This window comes from Mytilus galloprovincialis, chromosome 11 (assembly GCF_965363235.1).
Source record: "Mytilus galloprovincialis chromosome 11, xbMytGall1.hap1.1, whole genome shotgun sequence".
NCBI lineage: Eukaryota > Metazoa > Mollusca > Bivalvia > Mytilida > Mytilidae > Mytilus > Mytilus galloprovincialis.
Genome location: NC_134848.1, coordinates 70998909 through 71017503, shown reverse-complemented (window position 1 = coordinate 71017503; position 18595 = coordinate 70998909). Strand labels below are relative to the sequence as shown.

Sequence of the window (18595 nt, the reverse complement as noted above, 5' to 3'; positions counted from 1 at the left end):
CGATAGGCACTTGCCTAAGGTTGCCTGGACCCAAATACCCAGATGGGTAAAGTTACGGAACTTTTTTTTTTTAGGTGCAAAGTTGGGGTCGGGTGACCCTACCATCCCCCTTATTTAATTCATAGCAAAGTCCCTACGGCAAAGCTTTTGTCCACACTAGGTACACTCGATAGGCACTTGCCTATGGTTGCCTGGACCCAAATACCCAGGTGGGTAAAGTTACGGAACTTTTTTTTTGAGGTGCAAAGTTGGGGTCGGGTGACCCTACCATCCCCCTTATTTAATTCATAGCAAAGTCCCTACGGCAAAGCTTTTGTCCACACTAGGTACACTCGATAGGCACTTGCCTAAGGTTGCTTGGACCCAAATACCCAGGTGGGTAAAGTTACGGAACTTTTTTTTTTGAGGTGCAAAGTTGGGGTCGGGTGACCCTACCATCCCCCTTATTTAATTCATAGCAAAGTCCCTACGGCAAAGCTTTTGTCCACACTAGGTACACTCGATAGGCACTTGCCTAAGGTTGTCTGGACCCAAATACCCAGGTGGGTAAAGTTACGGAACTTTTTTTTTTGAGGTGCAAAGTTGGGGTCGGGTGACCCTTCCATCCCCCTTATTTAATTCATAGCAAAGTCCCTACGGCAAAGCTTTTGTCCACACTAGGTACACTCGATAGGCACTTGCCTAAGGTTGCCTGGACCCAAATACCCAGGTGGGTAAAGTTACGGAACTTTTTTTTTTGAGGTGCAAAGTTGGGGTCGGGTGACCCTACCATCCCCCTTATTTAATTCATAGCAAAGTCCCTACGGCAAAGCTTTTGTCCACACTAGGTACACTCGATAGGCACTTGCCTAAGGTTGCCTGGACCCAAATACCCAGGTGGGTAAAGTTACGGAACTTTTTTTTGAGGTGCAAAGTTGGGGTCGGGTGACCCTACCATCCCCCTTATTTAATTCATAGCAAAGTCCCTACGGCAAAGCTTTTGTCCACACTAGGTACACTCGATAGGCACTTGCCTAAGGTTGCCTGGACCTAAATACCCAGGTGGGTAAAGTTACGGAACTTTTTTTTTTGAGGTGCAAAGTTGGGGTCGGGTGACCCTACCATCCCCCTTATTTAATTCATAGCAATATAAGAATATTTTACTAACGGAGTGTGCAAAAGTTAAATTTCATTTGCAGAAAACTGTACCTTTCCACCTACTTATAAATGTTGTAGAACTTAAAATAGGTTTTGTCATTCAGCTCGTAGATATTAAGTTATTATTCTACTTTGATGTTTACGGTTGAATAATGATAATAGACGTTTATTTTCACTGTAGTGCGGTTTATTGCTATTGTACGATGCATTTTCAAAGAATAAAATAATTAAGTTTCATCATATAAAGTCTTATTTCAGCCGACTCCCTAACAAAATTTATGAAGTCAGAATGATTGATTATATATATGCCAACTGTGTGAGTGAAAGTCTGAGGAAATATGTCAAAATCCCATAAAAATAATATTTATTGCTAATAAAGTCAATCTTATTTTCTCTAATACTTTGTCCAAATTCAGAACAGTAGTTAGAATAAAATTTATTCTCTACGATGACACACCATCAATAAATACATATATCTTGGACGGATAAGTCAAACCACTTCACCGCTGTTTTGGTCTAAATGCACATCCCATACTAATAAAATGTCCTTAGGGCTATCTTCCAAATGCTTGTACTTTAAAGGTGTCGTTGGCTTTATTGCTTTGCTTGTATAAATATTTACATTGCAAAGCTTAAAGCTTCTGACGGATATTTGAAGGTCCCTACAATGTATTGGTGATCATTGGTTACCTAAACTACACAACATATTTAAATATAGTTTCATTTCGGCCTCTAGTAAGTGTTCTACAACACTGAGCATTCAGTGCTATTAACAAGTTCCTTAACTACTATCAAAGAACTTATCATAAACTATTGTAATAAAATAAATAAACATAGTGGAATTAACTATTTTAGAGTGTAAAATTTTCTTTGGATGTGTTAGATAAATAACGTGCTTTAGACGGTACTTTTGTTTCTGATAAGTTATGATTTTTCTACACTTTACACTACACTTCCACATTATCGTATCGAACAAAAGTTTTCCTATTTAATTAAATTTGAATGCAATATATTTGCTGCAATTTTACATTTGAAGATGGTGATTTTCCTATGGCACCAACTTATGGTATTTATATTTCACTTTGTCCGTGTCTAATGTGACGTTTTTGATTTCAACGAACGTTATCTATGTATTCCTGGTAAATTATCAATCCAAGGATTTCGTTACCATAAATAACTTAAAACTTTTAGTAATATTTTCAAAGATATAAAGACTTGGTTTTGAAGTTTTAGTTGTACCTGTAAAAACTTATTTCTAACGGAATAGCACATCCTCATTTTTACGGAAATGTTAAGAAAAGATCCTGGTGAACTTGTCCATCCTTTAAATTAACTTATCATAAAAGGTTACCAATTCAACACTGTAATAAGATCATTGAATATTATTTTTTATTGGTATGAATATTGATTTTGTTATCATTAAATTAAAAGCAAACTAAATATGACTTTATGTTATATACATATACACATAGATCTAAAATCTGTCCATACATTTATCTTGGCATTGCACAAGGTCATGTTTTTCTCTGACTGTTTAAGACGTCTTTACACTAAATCCATTTGATGTTGGATGTGTTCTGATTGATAATTTAGTCTCAGGCATGTCAGATCCATTTTTTATTTATAAGTTATAAGAGGTTTTGAAATAGCTGTCAGTTAACTGCGAGTACTCTCAGATCTGGACCTAGGTTTTTTTTTATTGTTGGGATGTACAAGTACTCGTCAACGTCCACTTGTATGTTTATCCATCTGATGAAATAATTATATAAGCCTTTTTCAACGGATTTTTATAGCTCGTCCTCATGTTGTACTGTGATACCACTGTCCAAGATTAGGTGGACAGTTGGAATCCAGCTAACATGTTTAACGCTGCCACATTATGTATGCATGTACCTGTCCCAAGTCAGGATCCTGTAATTGAGTGTTTGTCGTTTGTTTTTGTGATACATATTTGTTTTTCGTTTAAGGTAAATCATAAGTATATATTTTTTGAGACAGAATTTTCTTATAATTTGCTAAAAGAAAAACTTTTAAATGCTTTTTTCAAAAATTTAATAAAAAGTATCGGTCACTGTGCTATTTTTGAAGCTACGAGTCGTTGAAAATTGCCTAAATTTGGTTAGTTTTTTCATGACAAAACACATTAGTGTGCATAAACAAAATTCTATGAGATAGAATTTTGAAATAAAGAATGAGACGATAGGTTTCATAATATGTTTTTAGAAAATAAAAATAAAAACATTGTGTCACCGAACTTGTTTCTTTTGCTACAAGTAAAAATAAAAAAAATCCCTATTAGTCCAGTATAAATTTTGTACTAAAAGAGTTATCTCCCCTTAAATGGCTCATTTGAAAAAAAAATGATTCTAAAACCAAAAAAAAAAGATATTTGCTAAAATATTTTGTTTAATACAATTAATTAACAAGTTCTCTTTATATATATACAACTCGTCTAAACATCAACCCAACAATGTTAGATCTGTAAATTTGCTTTTGCAAATTTTTGGTTCTTCCCTCGCCGGGATTCGAATCCATGCTACTGTGATATCGTGACACCAAATCGCCTGCACTGCAGCCGTCTCGCTAGACCACACGACCACCTGGGTTCTCCGAAAAAGAGCTTTCGCTGGCCGTGTGTTACCTTTCCTCGTCAGTTTTAATCTAGCGGCATACTACAGTACATGATATATAAGGCATGAAGATGTCATTGTTACAGATCAGCTAAATTATCTATAGTAAAGGATCCTACAAATTAATGTAATATATATATAAAAAAAAACAGTCTAACTATTGAATTGCAAATTTGTCTCCAAATTTGCAGATTTAGGCAAATAACTAGATCTATTTTGTACTGTAATTGTACAATCCAAGATGACGGTATGCCATGAATATACCTTAATTTTTGTTCTTAAATTAGTCCTGTAAGTTTTCTCGTTTAAATTGTTTTACATTGTCATTTCGGAGCCTTTTATAGCTGACTATATGGTATGGGCATTGCTCAATGTTGAAGGCTGTGCGGTGACATATAGTTGTTAAATTTTTCGTGTCATTTTGGTCTCTGTGAAGAGTTGTCTCCATGGAATTCATACCACAGCTTCTTTTTTATTATCAAAATTGAGCATATATTAATACAAATCAGGCAAACAAGCAAACTTTTAAAGTACAAGCATTGGGAAAAAAGCACTGATTGATGCATCTAAGATAAAATAGAGCATTCACAATACCATCACTATTCCATTTCATGAAAGAGTGGTAAAATTTTCATCTTCACAAATAATTGCCTTACATGTGACATTCGGATGACTTGATATTTCTCATGCGATTGTGTAAAATCTTCTACACGAAAGACAGTTCGAGCAAAAATCCAGTTTCCTGAAAGTATGTTTGAATTTCTAATAAATCGTTGTTAATAAATAAATACAGAGTTGTAAGAATACAAGGATACATTTAATACAGAATATTGTTAACTGGTTCTATACTTCGGGTTTAACTGTCGTACAGTTGATTTTAGACGTTAATCGCTGCATTGCGAAGCTATGTGGTAGATAGACAATCCTTATACTTTTACCGAAGTCTTATTGACGTAATGTTCAGTTAAGTATTCATTTTTTATGAAAACAAAGTTTACTGCTCCTGACAACATTGTATATTATTTATGCAACATGATACCATTTGAATAAACCTATACATGCTAATACATCTGAGGTACCCACATTCATAGTAACAATATAGTGCAAACGTACAGTGTCACTTGATACATTTTACAAACAAATGTCTTTCCATAGCTTACACACATAAGCATACAATAGGCATACATGTTACACTCATAGATATTTACTTGCATAGTACATTTATAATATATGGAAAAAAAACCCACATACAATCACATATAATATAGCTAACATCTGTTTTTTTTACTACATGTAGCTTAAGTTTACTCTAAAATGACATCATTTATTATTCTTCAAAATATTCAACAGCTTTGTTAATAAACCACTGGCTATCGTTTCACAAAGATTCGTACGACTTACGTTTACGATTAAACTTACGTTAAGCGTAAGATTTTACCTGCGAGTGTTTCACAAAGGTGATCGCAAACGTAACGTGAACGTAACGTAGACTTACGATAATAATGGAAAAGGGGTGCTCTCTTTGACAGCCGCGTTCATGTCTATAAAAAGAATCGTTCTTTCAAAACCAGGAAGAACATTCATACCATCGTATTTTGAAATTATTATCAGTTTTTTTGTTAGTATAGTAATGAGGTTTAGTGAGGTAAGCATGATACATGTAAGTGTCCAATCTAGTTTTAAGAATTTTTTTGCTTTGATTTTATTAGAAAATTGACTGGCGGAGGTTGTTTTTTTCATGCACGGTCTGTTTTTGCTATTGTTGAAGAATGATGAAGTCATACAAAAAAAAAAAACAGTTACATTCATTGGGACTTTTTTACTAGAAATTATAAGTATCTTTGAATGTTATTTATGAACAGGTATAAAATGTGTTAAGCATTGTGAAAGTTACTTGTGCGTGTCTAGGTTGTTTTTTTGTCAAGGAGAAACCCACTGGCAAAACAACAATCAATTATGGAAATGTAAAAAGTATATGCATATTTTTATTTCATATTTTATAACGCTATGCGGTGCATTTGTTATTGTATCATCCAAAAAATAGTCATCAGGACATTAGGAAAGCATACAATAGATAAAAGATGTGGTGTGATTGCCAATGAGACAACTCTCCATAAGAGACCAAAAATAACAAAGAAATTAACAGTTATAGGTCACCGTACGTCCTTCAGCAATAAGCAAAGCCCATACCGCATAGTCATCTATAAAAGGCCCCAAAATGACAATGTAAAACATTTCAAACGAGAAAACTAACGATCTGATTTATGTAAAAATTGAACAAAAAACAAATATGCAACGACAACCCCTGAATTACAGGCCGACATGGGACAGGCACATACATACATTTGGCGGGTTTAAGCATGATAGCGGGATCCCCTCTTTTTAACCTGGGACAGTGTCAAACATAACAACATATGAACGAACTATAAAAATCAGTTGAAAAAGGCTTAACTCATCAGATGGACTAAAATTCATCAGATGGACTAAAATACAAGTGGACGTGGACGTAGTATTATTTGAGCCTGGAAGCTATTTTTAAGCAAGAACAACTTAAGCTGAGATTGCTGTTCGGGGTGAGCCAAGTCTCCGTCTTGAAGGCCGTACTTTGACCTATAATTTATATTAACATTAAATACATTTAATAAAGTGACCGCTGATTTTTTTCTCAATAAAATCAGTGGCTAAAAATTACCCGTTTTCCTTCGATTTCCTTACTTAAAGAAATATCAGTATTGCTGGATCCTGGAAGCAATTTTTATGCAAACAATTATTATCTGTATTTAAATTTTTTTTTGGTTAGAAATCAAACTGGTAAGTTAAAAAATACATATCGTAAAGCAAGATCATAGAACGCAAGATTTTTTTTTATCGAGGACCTTGAATTTCAATATTATTGAAAGCTGAACAGACATGTAAATTTTGTATATAACTACAACCAGGGACTTTCTATAATAGTATATACTTAGTATAGAAAGTTCTTGCTACAACGAATGGGAGTGTTTATCTACTAACGTATTGAACATAATACTCTCGTAAGATCGGGAGACAATAACAAAAATGATCCAACAGCTGATTCAGCCGGTAACAAATTTCGATATCATAAAAGATTCCCCCAAAAAAGGGAACTTCCTCTGCTTAATTGAGCCCCTAAATAAATTTGAATATTGTTATATGTGTTCTCGTACAAAAACTGAATAACACTGAGACGGACGGCTACACGAAAAAATTAAAGAAAAATACTGAAACGGTTCACTATCGATCAAAAATTCGGAAAATTACAGATATATCACGTATCATGATACAGCTGTTAAGGAAGCTGGCTTGTCAGGTTTTGGATTTTTGTCAGATTTTCAGAATCCTCTGGTTTTATCCATTTGAATGCCTTGAAAAAATTTGCCTGGTGACCCCCATTTTTCTTTTTGAAATTCTTTAACATGTATAATGATAAACCGATAATCTGTAAATTAAAGTCTTATAAAATTTTAATTACTTTTTAACAGTTTTTGAGAACTTTAACTTGTCAATGATAAAGCTATGAAAAGTCAAGAGAAAATATTTTCCCGCTAAAATTTCAATGGCTCATATCTCGAAAACAAGCACGATGACCTATATATATATATATTTTGCTCTTTGGATTCCTTTATTAAGGTCAAGTAACAGTAAATGAACGCCGTCTAGCGGATTCCGCGAAATATTGCGACGTTTTGTACGAATTATGTCCCTTTGACCAGATTTTGCAATGTTAAAATTTCAACCGGCGACTTTTCAATGGGACAACGGTAAATCTGACGGAAAGTATGTATCTTCTAGTAGAATGAAATTGTTTGCTAAAATTGAAGAAATGCTACAGGATTTTGAAAATGAATATGAAAACAGTCATGAAGACGACCTTCAAAACGAAAATCAGGTGTCTGAGTTTGGATATCTGCCGACCAGTTAAAACAAGTGTGAAAACTGTTGATCACTGTTGCTCACCACTATTTCTACATAATTGTGATGAAGAAAAACAGTGCGGTCTCGACAGTATATTGAACTCTGACACAAAATAGTACTTTTTATGTCATTGTTTACTTAAACTAACCAACAAATATGCAGAAATGAAACTTCTGGTGAAAGGGAAATATATTTAGACCATTTTGAGACAAAATTCACTTGTCTATGAGTTTGCGTTAAAAATTCAGGATTAATGCGCTTCATAGTACACTAATTTAAGATTTCCAGAAAACAGGGAGTTATTTTGGTAGTACCTGTGTTTTCAAGATCAGAAATTTCATATAAGACTTTAAACATTGGTTGAAAATTGACATGTAGAAAGGTGATACATGTACAATTCAGGATATACCTGGTTTCCTTGAAGTTAAACTTAAGGTAAAATATTTAGATAGCTGTGAAAATTGCAAGATTCGGTTAAACAGATAGGGATTTTTAATTGGTGGTTTGACACCTTTATTTTCGTTTTCCTCCCAAAATAACACAAACTGAATAATCATAAGAAAAGATGACAAATGCGACTATACCTATATAGAACACAGAGGCATGATGATTAATTCATTGTAGAAGGAAGAGAAGCGACACACAAAATTAGGTCTTCTCGTTTATTAGTATAGATACTCTAACTTTTCTTTTACAGTACTTTGTATATCCCCATCCCTGTTTCACTTGAATTATTGTCAGCTTATTCGAATATGAGCATGTTTTCTGGAACGTTTGAAATAAATGCAATTCATCTAATGTTTGAATGTAAATTTACACAATCATGTAAATATAAACATTTAGCATGTTTTAAAAACAAGAAGAAAGGTTTATAAGTGCAACACACGGTATTTTTGGACAAGAAATCAATTTTTCTTACACTTTTAAAATTCAAATGAAGTAAAACAAGAAATCAATCTGGTTGACGCAACAATGACAATCTGTTACACAGAATAATAGTGGTGCATTTCTTTCCAGTGGGTCTCAATCAACACTGATTTACAGAAATCTTGGTAAGAATTTAGTCTTAGATGCTTGATTTTTTTATTATTTGTTATTGGTTTTGAACAAGCTGTCAGTAACTGCGTGTAGTGGCGGATACAGAGGGGGGCATGAGGGCGTACGCCCCCCTTTTTACTTGGACTTAGACTAGACTTCGTAAACTTTGCCATTTCCCGTGTATTTAATTTTTATGAGACATTTCTTTTCATATACAGATTTTTTTTTCGCCAGTATTTACTGATTACTTCAAAAGTAAAACTACAAAATACTGAACTCCGAGGAAAGTTCAAAACAGAAAGTCCCTAATCAAATGGCAAATTCAAATGATAAAACACATCAAACGAATGGATAACAACTGTCATATTCCTGACTTGGTACAGGCATTTTCAAATGTAGAAAATGATGGATTGAACCTGGTTTTATAGTGCTAAACCTCTAACTTATATGGCAATCGCATCACAGTAGAGTGATTCGGTATGGTTGAGCTGACCAGTTCGTCGAAAAAACGTCACTCAGTCATTTTGAAATTCAAATTACAGGAACACATTTGCAATTCTGAGCATGAAAAATCATGACACCTTCAAAGCGACAAAGAAGTGAGCAAGAACGTATTGACTTCTATTTCACAATTCAACCAAAAAAAGTTATACTCTATTATAATCTCATGAAAAAAGTTCCACATTAATATTATTTACCTACGAAATTATGTTTAACCCCAAACGCCCGCGCCTATCTTAAAATAACATAGCTAAATAATTATCCCCAGTCAGTATAAGCTCTTGATAGATTTAAAGTGCAAGATTCGAGCCATTGTTTGAGGAGGCAGTCTGAGATCTCAGAGTCTGGCCGTATTTAGATTGAAAACAATAATCTTGTCCACTTTTTGGCTAATAGAAACGAAAATTTCCAACAGAATAATATAGCATTAAATGAACATAATAAATAAAAAACGGGCGTACTTTTTTCGGGACGGGGGTTTGCATGAACTGATATATCGAATACTTTTATCAAGATCAGACTGCAACCTGCCTGCTGGTGTGGCCTTTATGTCTCCATTTGTCGACCGTCATTCACAAATTCGTTGTCGTTTCAGACTCATTAATAGCCTTTGGTTAATTTTCAATTGTGTTGGGTAAAACATATCAACCAAACATTTGTATAAAAATTGCTTGTTTGTCTTTTTTAACTCGTGTCGCTCGTATTGTAAAATTCATCGAATAACGTGGCGTGTATCATGTTTACAACAAGAAATCTGTAAGTTTATGCTAACTTAACATACAACAAGCGAGAATTGTCCATGTCAATTTTTTACTGACAAGTCCCACATCAAATATATCAGTTCATAGCTTTTGACCCATACTATAATTTTATGATAGACAATTTATGTATGGGGAGAATACAACATCAGAAATGTCCAACTCTTACACTTAACAGCAACTATTAAATATACATGCCCCACGTCAAGAACCGTTTAAAATGTGCATTTTACACTTATTTTATGTTTTTTAGCCAAAAAAAGGTCCCAAAATTTGTTCGCCTCGCTCCGCTCGGCGAATTAAAAAAACTTCTTCCCACTTTGCAAATTCCTGGATCCGCCCTGTATTCTATATGTAGTATGTCAAAACTGTCCATACAAAAAACCTATATTCACTGGGAAAAGACATCGTGTAGCAGGAAATAAGCAGAATGGGGGCAAGTTTGGGACATTAATTACTAAACTTAGTCTTGTACGGTAAGACTAGATATCCCCTATTTAAAAAATTATCACACCATTCGGAACAATTAAAAATATTTTCAAAGTATCAAAAAGGAAAGGAACCACATAAATTAATACTGGTCATAAATTATCCGTTGCTGTCAGTCAGTCATATAGATGACACTAAACTATAATACATTTAAATTTTTAACCTTCTTTACGGTCGGAACAATAATTTAATATTCATACAACAGTTTTTAGACTATAACAAATGGAAAATAAACAAAAATGATGTTTCACGATCATTAATCCATCGCTACATTTTGTATTCTGACGTGTTTGTTTTTTTCTAATGGTGTTTTCTTTCACGTCCGCAATTTTGTTGAAAGTTTCGATGTTAAAAATAGAACACAAATCTTTTTAATAGATACATGTATAAATAGTTTATGGTTTAAAGAGTTATACATGGAATATTATCCTAATAAAAGAACATTCAGTGGATCCTTAAAAGAATTGTCTTACTAGTATTGATTCGTATGGTTGTCTCCTCAAAGGAAATTGTTCTATATAAAAATTATATATAATATATGGGTAAAAATTAACCGAATAAAAAAAAAATGTACCCTGAAAGTAGCATCTCAAATATAGAATAGAACTGTTCTCAATTCTATTTCACCCATAAAACTTGAAGGTCGAGAACGAGATTATATCGATCATCTCTATATCATACTACTACTATATACCTTCTAAAAAATAGGAGGGGTCCTGATTTCGAAATCCCGGACTTTAAAAAATGAAATCCAGAGGTCCCTAATTTAAAGTAATTTAAAATAAATCCCGCCATCCCGAAATTCGAAAAAAGAATTCCCGGATCCCGAAAAGATGAATTCCGAAATCCCGTATTTAAAAATACCCGATCCCGGAGTTCCGATCCCGCCCCCCCCCCCTTTTCCATCATTTGTGTGGATGAACTAAATAACAAAACAAACATTTACGAGTCATGTCTCAGCCTGTGTGCAATGTATTTTTTTTTTTTTTTTTTTTGTTGTGTTTTCTTTTTTTTTTGGGAGGGGGGATTATTTTGGTAGGCATATTAAACATTAATTTGTACATCTGTTTTTAAGTTATATATCTCAATCTCCGTAAAAAAAAGTACACTCTTCATGTATGAACAAAACTTTTGACGGTCTCCACCTGTATATAAAGATTTACTTACTATAAAAATCCTTGACCGAGACAAAATGCGTAGTTATCATTTTTTAAAAGAATTAATATATGGCGAAGATGTATTAGATTTTGAGACAAATATAATGAGGAAATAGTTCTCAATACAACAAAGGATATATCTCGTATTCCACAAAAGATTGTCGATATTCTTTATGATATAGTATTGATTTTGATTTATTGCTGATGTTTAACGCCACGTTTCTCTATCTTTGACATTTTTCTTCTAGTTTAGTATATTTACTACATGCATCTGCTAGCATCCGTATAATTCGAAAATGCTCAAATTATAATATAAAAACGATTGCCCAAAAGTTTGCACTTGTAATCGGGAGGGGGGGGGGGGGGGCAATGAAATGTTTCAAAATATTTCAGCAATTCTGTATACAATGAACACACTATTTTTTACGTGGAGATGCATACTCAAGAGACAACCTACCGTGCGCTGCCTATACAATAAAAAATTGTAATATTTTGACACAGAGAAAATAATTTCGCTCGGGCTCATTTCTTAAAAAGTCTTAAGAAACCTCAAATTAAAAAAAATAATGCATATGCTTTTTTTTTAATAACTGAATGGATAGTTTTAATTATGTGCATATACTTTTTTCTTAAGAATAATTCTTTAATTTGTTCATATTTAAAAGAAGTTTACTTTATTTTCTTTGCTTCCTTCCAGGAAGCAATTCCCCGACATATTTTCCGTATGCAAAGTGACCTCATGCAGTGTGACCCATCTCGTAAAAAATACGCATGAATGTCCTTAAAATAAACTATTATCTGATTGAACATGTTAAATACATGCTCAATATTCATGCTTTTTGTTGATTGTTGACAAACAGGTGACAATCGTTTATATTTAAACTTCGGCTTCAAAACACGAACTTTAATTACCTGCCATATTTTCACAACAACACTGACCGATTGAAAAAAAAATGACGATTATACGAAATTTATGCGAAAAAAATGATAAAATCGTGCACAGAAGACTAGTAAGTTTATGACGTTTGTATGCATTAGTTCAAGAGTTGGAATAACATTATTTTTCACTCGTTTATTATGACTTTAAGATCCCAAATTCTAACTTTCAACAAGATCTTGACTTCGAGGAGAGTATATTTATCTGAAGCTGAAATGGAGTGAAGGATTTTTTGTTTGTATTTGAAAGATAGTTGAATTTATTTTCTTTCATCAAGGTGGGAACTTGAAAAATCAAAGAAATTCTAATGTTTCCTTCCATCCACTTGAATACTTAACAATAAAAATCTCGTCACCTAAAAAAAATAAAATTAAAAATGAATTAATTAAACATATTTAGGATTGGAAAATTTAGGATTCTTACAATTTTCTTAATTTGAAAATGAAATTTGATAAGTAAATTTATAGACATAAACAATCCCATAATGGCAAAGTGAATTAAGATAGTTTTCAAACCTACATATATATATTAGAAAAATCCAAGCAGGTATTGAGTACGGGGTTGAAGCATACATTTTATACCTAAAAAAACGCGAACCTGATAGAGGGCATGACAACTGTGTAATTAGTAAATTACATTGAAACCAATACATTCATGTACTTATAAATGATTGTTTTCTCAATTTTTGGACTGTTATTTGTTTTAAAATAATTGTAATATATATTCAAAAATGTCTATCAATAAAGAACATCGTCCTCCGCTGTAGTGTATAACCGCAGTACATGCATTGATAGATGGGAAAAAGGGGGTGAGGGAAGGGGTCATAACTAGGATTGTAATTTAATATCTAAGTGACTTGACATATCTATGTATTTATTGTTATCTTCATAAAGTCCGTGTAAAACATGAGTGATAAATGTTGTAGAACTAGCAAATAAGCTTTTATAATTTTCTTTTTTTGCTGAATATTTAGTACACAGTTAGTACAAGCACCGTGACACGACGTACCGATCCCTCTCTCTCCCTATCCGGGCTCCGTATATAGAACAGAACAGAACATATTCATATATAGTGCTGTGCTAGCGTACTCACTTCTATGTTTTTATGGTCAAATATTTGGACTATTGAAAGTTAAGTTAAAGGAAAAAAAGTCAAATGTACTGGAAAATACGATTATTTCAGGAATTTAAATTTTCAGTTACTTATGATTGGGACAATATAACATAAATACATGTATTCTAATGATCCAATGACACTTATTTTTCTTTAAGATAATGTAATGTTGTTGATTTTTATAAATTGTCGACAGGTTAAATCACTACGATTTGACTTACGACTGACTGTCTGTTAATACTCGTAAGTTTACGATCAAACTTGCGATAAAATTCTACTTTCGATTGTTTATGAAACGGTCAAAAACTTACGATTTGACTTACGACCGACGTACGATCTAAGATTGTCGTACGATTCTTTGTGAAACGATGGCCTGATCTTTATATTGGTCATTCTATAGAAATATATTGTATTTTCTACCTCATATTCAAACATTTGTAGTGTGGCTACTGATTTATTAGAAACATAATGTGTTTTATAGATTGAAAAGAACATTAAGCTAAGCAGATGATTTAGCGCATACTAAGCATCGTCATGAAGTTTGTATCCTATAACCAATGAATGGAGACTTATTACATGTTCGTCTATGAAGACTTTTTAAAGTAAAACTTTTATTGATTTCCAGAATGTTTCATGATATGAACATGTAATGAAAAAATGAGTATAATTACCTATTTCATTACAATATCAACTTGATGATCACAAATTGTTTGGTGAAATTTTCAACTGAAAAAGCAGCACCTCATTTGACAAAATATAGTGCATTAGTTTCCACCTAAACATTTTTATTCTATTATCTTTCAGATATTCAAAATTAAATTTGACAGAGTCTTTAAATTCATTTATTATTCTCCCTTTGCTGAAGACTCCTTCCGGTTTCAAAAATCCTGCTGGTATTTTCTGTTTTGGACAAACTTAATAATAATGTGTATATGTTATTAACGTTAATAGTTAGTACATCACTATAACTGATTATTCTTTCCTGAGTGAGAGATCAGATGTCACGATAATTAAGCAAAAGCAAAAAAGATAAAAAAAAAACCTTTTTGTTTAATTTTTATTTAGTTAATTTGAGAAAAAGAATATGTTTGAAAGTAATTCTGCTTACTATTTTCATATTTTCCTTGGTTAAAAACTTCGTGACGTCACAATAGGAAAATTCAGAAGAAAACAAAACATTTTGACGTCATAATCAAATTTCGGCTAATCATTTGCCGAGAACAGATTTTTCACTAGTGAGGAGCAATATTTTTCTCACACCAGTCAGGAAATGCGAAAATAGCACAAAAATTAGAGAAGCATGATGAACTCATCTTTGTAATTGTCAACCCCCAATGTTCAAGCAAAAACACACACACTGACTCGGATTGGTGTATAAGCATCTAACTTAACTCATTTTGAGAGGATAGTAAGCTTTTATAGTATGATTGTAATGAATACTTTTAAACAGGGAAGAAATGTTGCCGAACTCGAGAAAAAGGTAATTTAGGTGGATTCCTTTGGAAAATTGTGATCATTGCATTTTTACCTTCAAACAATAAACATAATAATAATACATTATTTTAATATGGATGACCGGATAAATTAGATATGCTATTATTTATTTATCAGGTAAAGATTTGAAGAAACTGTTAATAATGCCTATTTTTACTTAACATGTGATGTTTTACGTATACATTAATAGATATTTACAAACTCACCTGCCATGAATAATGTGTGTTACTGTTACTGAAAGAGTTGAGTAATGATCATCGAGCTAATGACGACTAGTTATAACAAAAAAAAAACACGGAATAATAAATGCATCTACACAAGGAAACTTGATAAGGGCCATTGAAACAAAATATAATATCATTAAGATACAGGAGCAGGAAGCAAGCATGTCATATCATCATATCCGTGTAGAAACTATTTAAATGCACATATTTACTGATTATTGATACTGATAAAAAACATACTTATGATTTAAGAATATTTGGAAAATGTTATTTTGGTAGAATTCAATAGCTAGATTGAAGGAAATTATTAAATACTTTTTTTTTTAAATATTGCCGTTGCTACGACGAACTGATTATTTCAATTCATTATCGATTATCTTTATAAAAGGGGATGCTATGTTTTTACTTGTTTCTAGAATTTGTTTACCACAAAGACAATATTGAAAAAATCTATTTAATTTTAAATACAATTTTTCCCTTACAAAGTGAGAATAAGGGGGTCGATTATGTAAGCCCCTTCCACTATCGTCTTGTTTTTCGTCCCTATGTAGCAATCTAACATGGTAATATATAGTTGTAAATAATCAAGAACATGAACCAAGAGATCACACACTTAATTAACTGTAAGTTGTAAATGGCTAAATCGAATATCCATATGTATGATACAAAACATAGTGAACTTAGTTAAATTTTAACTTTTTGTTTTTAAAATTCTGCAGAGAATATTGAATTAGCCGCAGGGGACTGACAAAACTGAAAATTAATGACTTACTAATTGTGTAGACCATGTATATTATGTAACCTAGCTTAAAATCATAATTTAAATATTCCATTTTCTGCATAAGGATCAAGTCAGAAATATTACATTTGTTTTCCGTTTGTTGGATGTTTTTTAGCTTCGATTTTGTCATGTAAAAGAGTACTTATCGCTTGAATTTATTTTCTAAATTTAGCATTTTTGTTAGCTTTAAGTATTTGTGTTAAATGTGAATATTTTTTTTTTCAAACAAGATGTGGTCTGTTAATTTCAAGTTTACCACTTTACACCATTCCAAGTTTAAATTTGTCCGGGCTTTTTATACCGAAAATTTAAATGAACGTTCAAATTTAGAATTCAATTAAACTGCTGACGGAAAAGGTCTTAATGTTGACAATTTCCGTTAACTAAGTTGAAATTGTAGGTGATCTAAATTCAAAAAACATGTTTAATCTTGAACACCTGAGATCCCATTAGATAAAATAAGATGTGGTATGAGTGCCAATGAGACAACTCTACGACATAATTTGTTATAAAAAAAACCCAAAAAAACAAGTTTGTATTTCATCTAATTAGATAGTAGGTAAAGCCATTTTTAAGAAACATATGTACTTCCTTGGGCTAATTTAATCCACATTTTACTCTTTTTAAATATTCAAACTAAACAAAACTGTTGTTACTTACATCTAGAAATTGAAAATGAGGATCGATTGAAAACAAAACTTTACGACAAAAGAGATGATTTCAGCTTTACAATTGTGAACTTTCCATTTCTAAGTAGCAACATTCCAGCACCACCTGCATACGGTGTATATATCTGCCAATTGATACGAAATTCCAGTGCTTGCATTCCCTATCATGATTTTCTTGATAGAGGGTTGTTGCTTACATGGAAGCTCTAACATCAAGAGTTCCAAATGGTGAAGTTGAAATCATCTGTTCGTAAATTTTACGGACGCCATCACTAGTTGGTAGATTGTTATGGAATAACCGTTTCCAAAATGATATCGGATATGTTCCTTACGTTAAAACTACAATCCCCTTCCCTTTCATGAATGTGGCCTTCCGAATTAGACTATTTATCGCATTTGTTATTTCATAAACAACACGACGGGTGCCACATGTGGAACAGGATCTGCTTGCCCTTCGGAGCAACTGAGATTACCCCTAGTTTTGGTGGGGTTCTTGTTGTTTATTCTTTAGTTTTCTTTGTTGTGTCATGTGCACTATTGTTTGTCTGTTTGTCCTTTTCAAGTTTAGCCATGGCGTTGTCAGTTTATTTTCGATGAATGAGTTTGAATGTCCCTCTGGTATCTTTCATCCCTCTTTTAAATATAACTCTTATGTTTCAAATGTTTATATACTATCGGTCATAACCTCGGAGATAACCTTTACCTTTACATACGTACGAAAGATAACAAAGTAACAAAAGGATACCGTATATCATCTAGGTAAGAATCACAGTTGATCAACATTGTCAATGTCGACTGATAAGTGCTTGTATATCTTTGTGCATTATAATATTTATAAAATATAGCATTTGCCTAATAGTTAATTATTATCCACGGCAAAGGACAAAGCAAGCGTCGTTTACATTTAGCGTCGTGATTTATTGGTGATCATGCTTATTAGATATACCTAACATAAAATATATGATCGACAATGAAACGATGAAATGAATATCAATTGTCATTACACACCTAAAACGTTATAAAATCATACATTATCTGAAAAATAAATTCCAATTTTGCATGCTTTCGATAATAAATTATGTACACTCTCATACTTCGAAAAATATGGCCTTGTAGCTGGTGTCCAAACATGTCCTGCCATCAGTTATATTAATGAATAATCCCCGAATTTCATAAGAAAACCATCTGAAAAAATTTTCTTGTTGAAATATTTGTAATATCATGATCAATCTTTTTTTTTTATGTTTTAGTCCCTCTTTACATTTTTTACCTTTGGTAACCACTTAAAATCATAAAAGGTGTTGAAATTATCAATATATTGTAAAACGTCGTTTAATGTATAATAGCTATTATGAGTTAAAAAAGACAAACCGATTCGGACATCCTTGTGATGTAAATCATTAACAACTCGTCAATTTTACAATCAATATCAAAGTTAGTTATTGTCCCAAAAGTTCACACGTAAATCCATACTGTAGACGTTATCATTGCTCTTAATAGAGCTTTCTTACAAATTGACGGTACGTATGCTTGACGAATCACACGTAAGACTTGTTTTAGGGGTCCTCTATTTTGACATATTTAAATAATAATCGTGTAACTTCGGACAATTATCGTGCATACAACGACACTACAATTATCGTGTATGCAACGACACTTATTAAATTGGATTTTTCTTGAGATATATTTAGGATTTGGGGACGTACGATAGGTTAGAATATTATAGAATAATAGT

The 18595-nt window shown here is 32.5% G+C and overlaps 1 protein-coding gene across 2 annotated transcripts in view; it reads left to right on the top strand.

The window, feature by feature from the left end:
- LOC143052736 (L-proline trans-4-hydroxylase-like) overlaps positions 1-18595 on the top strand; it is a 46246-nt gene that overhangs the window by 11229 nt on the left and 16422 nt on the right. The window contains exon 1 of one of the 2 annotated variants that reach the window (XM_076225845.1): positions 17573-17619. The exons of the other annotated variant lie outside the window; for it this stretch is intronic. The gene's annotated coding sequence lies outside the window, so the exon portion shown is untranslated. Of the gene's footprint in view, positions 1-17572; positions 17620-18595 lie in introns of those variants that run through there. 2 annotated transcript variants of the gene reach the window in all.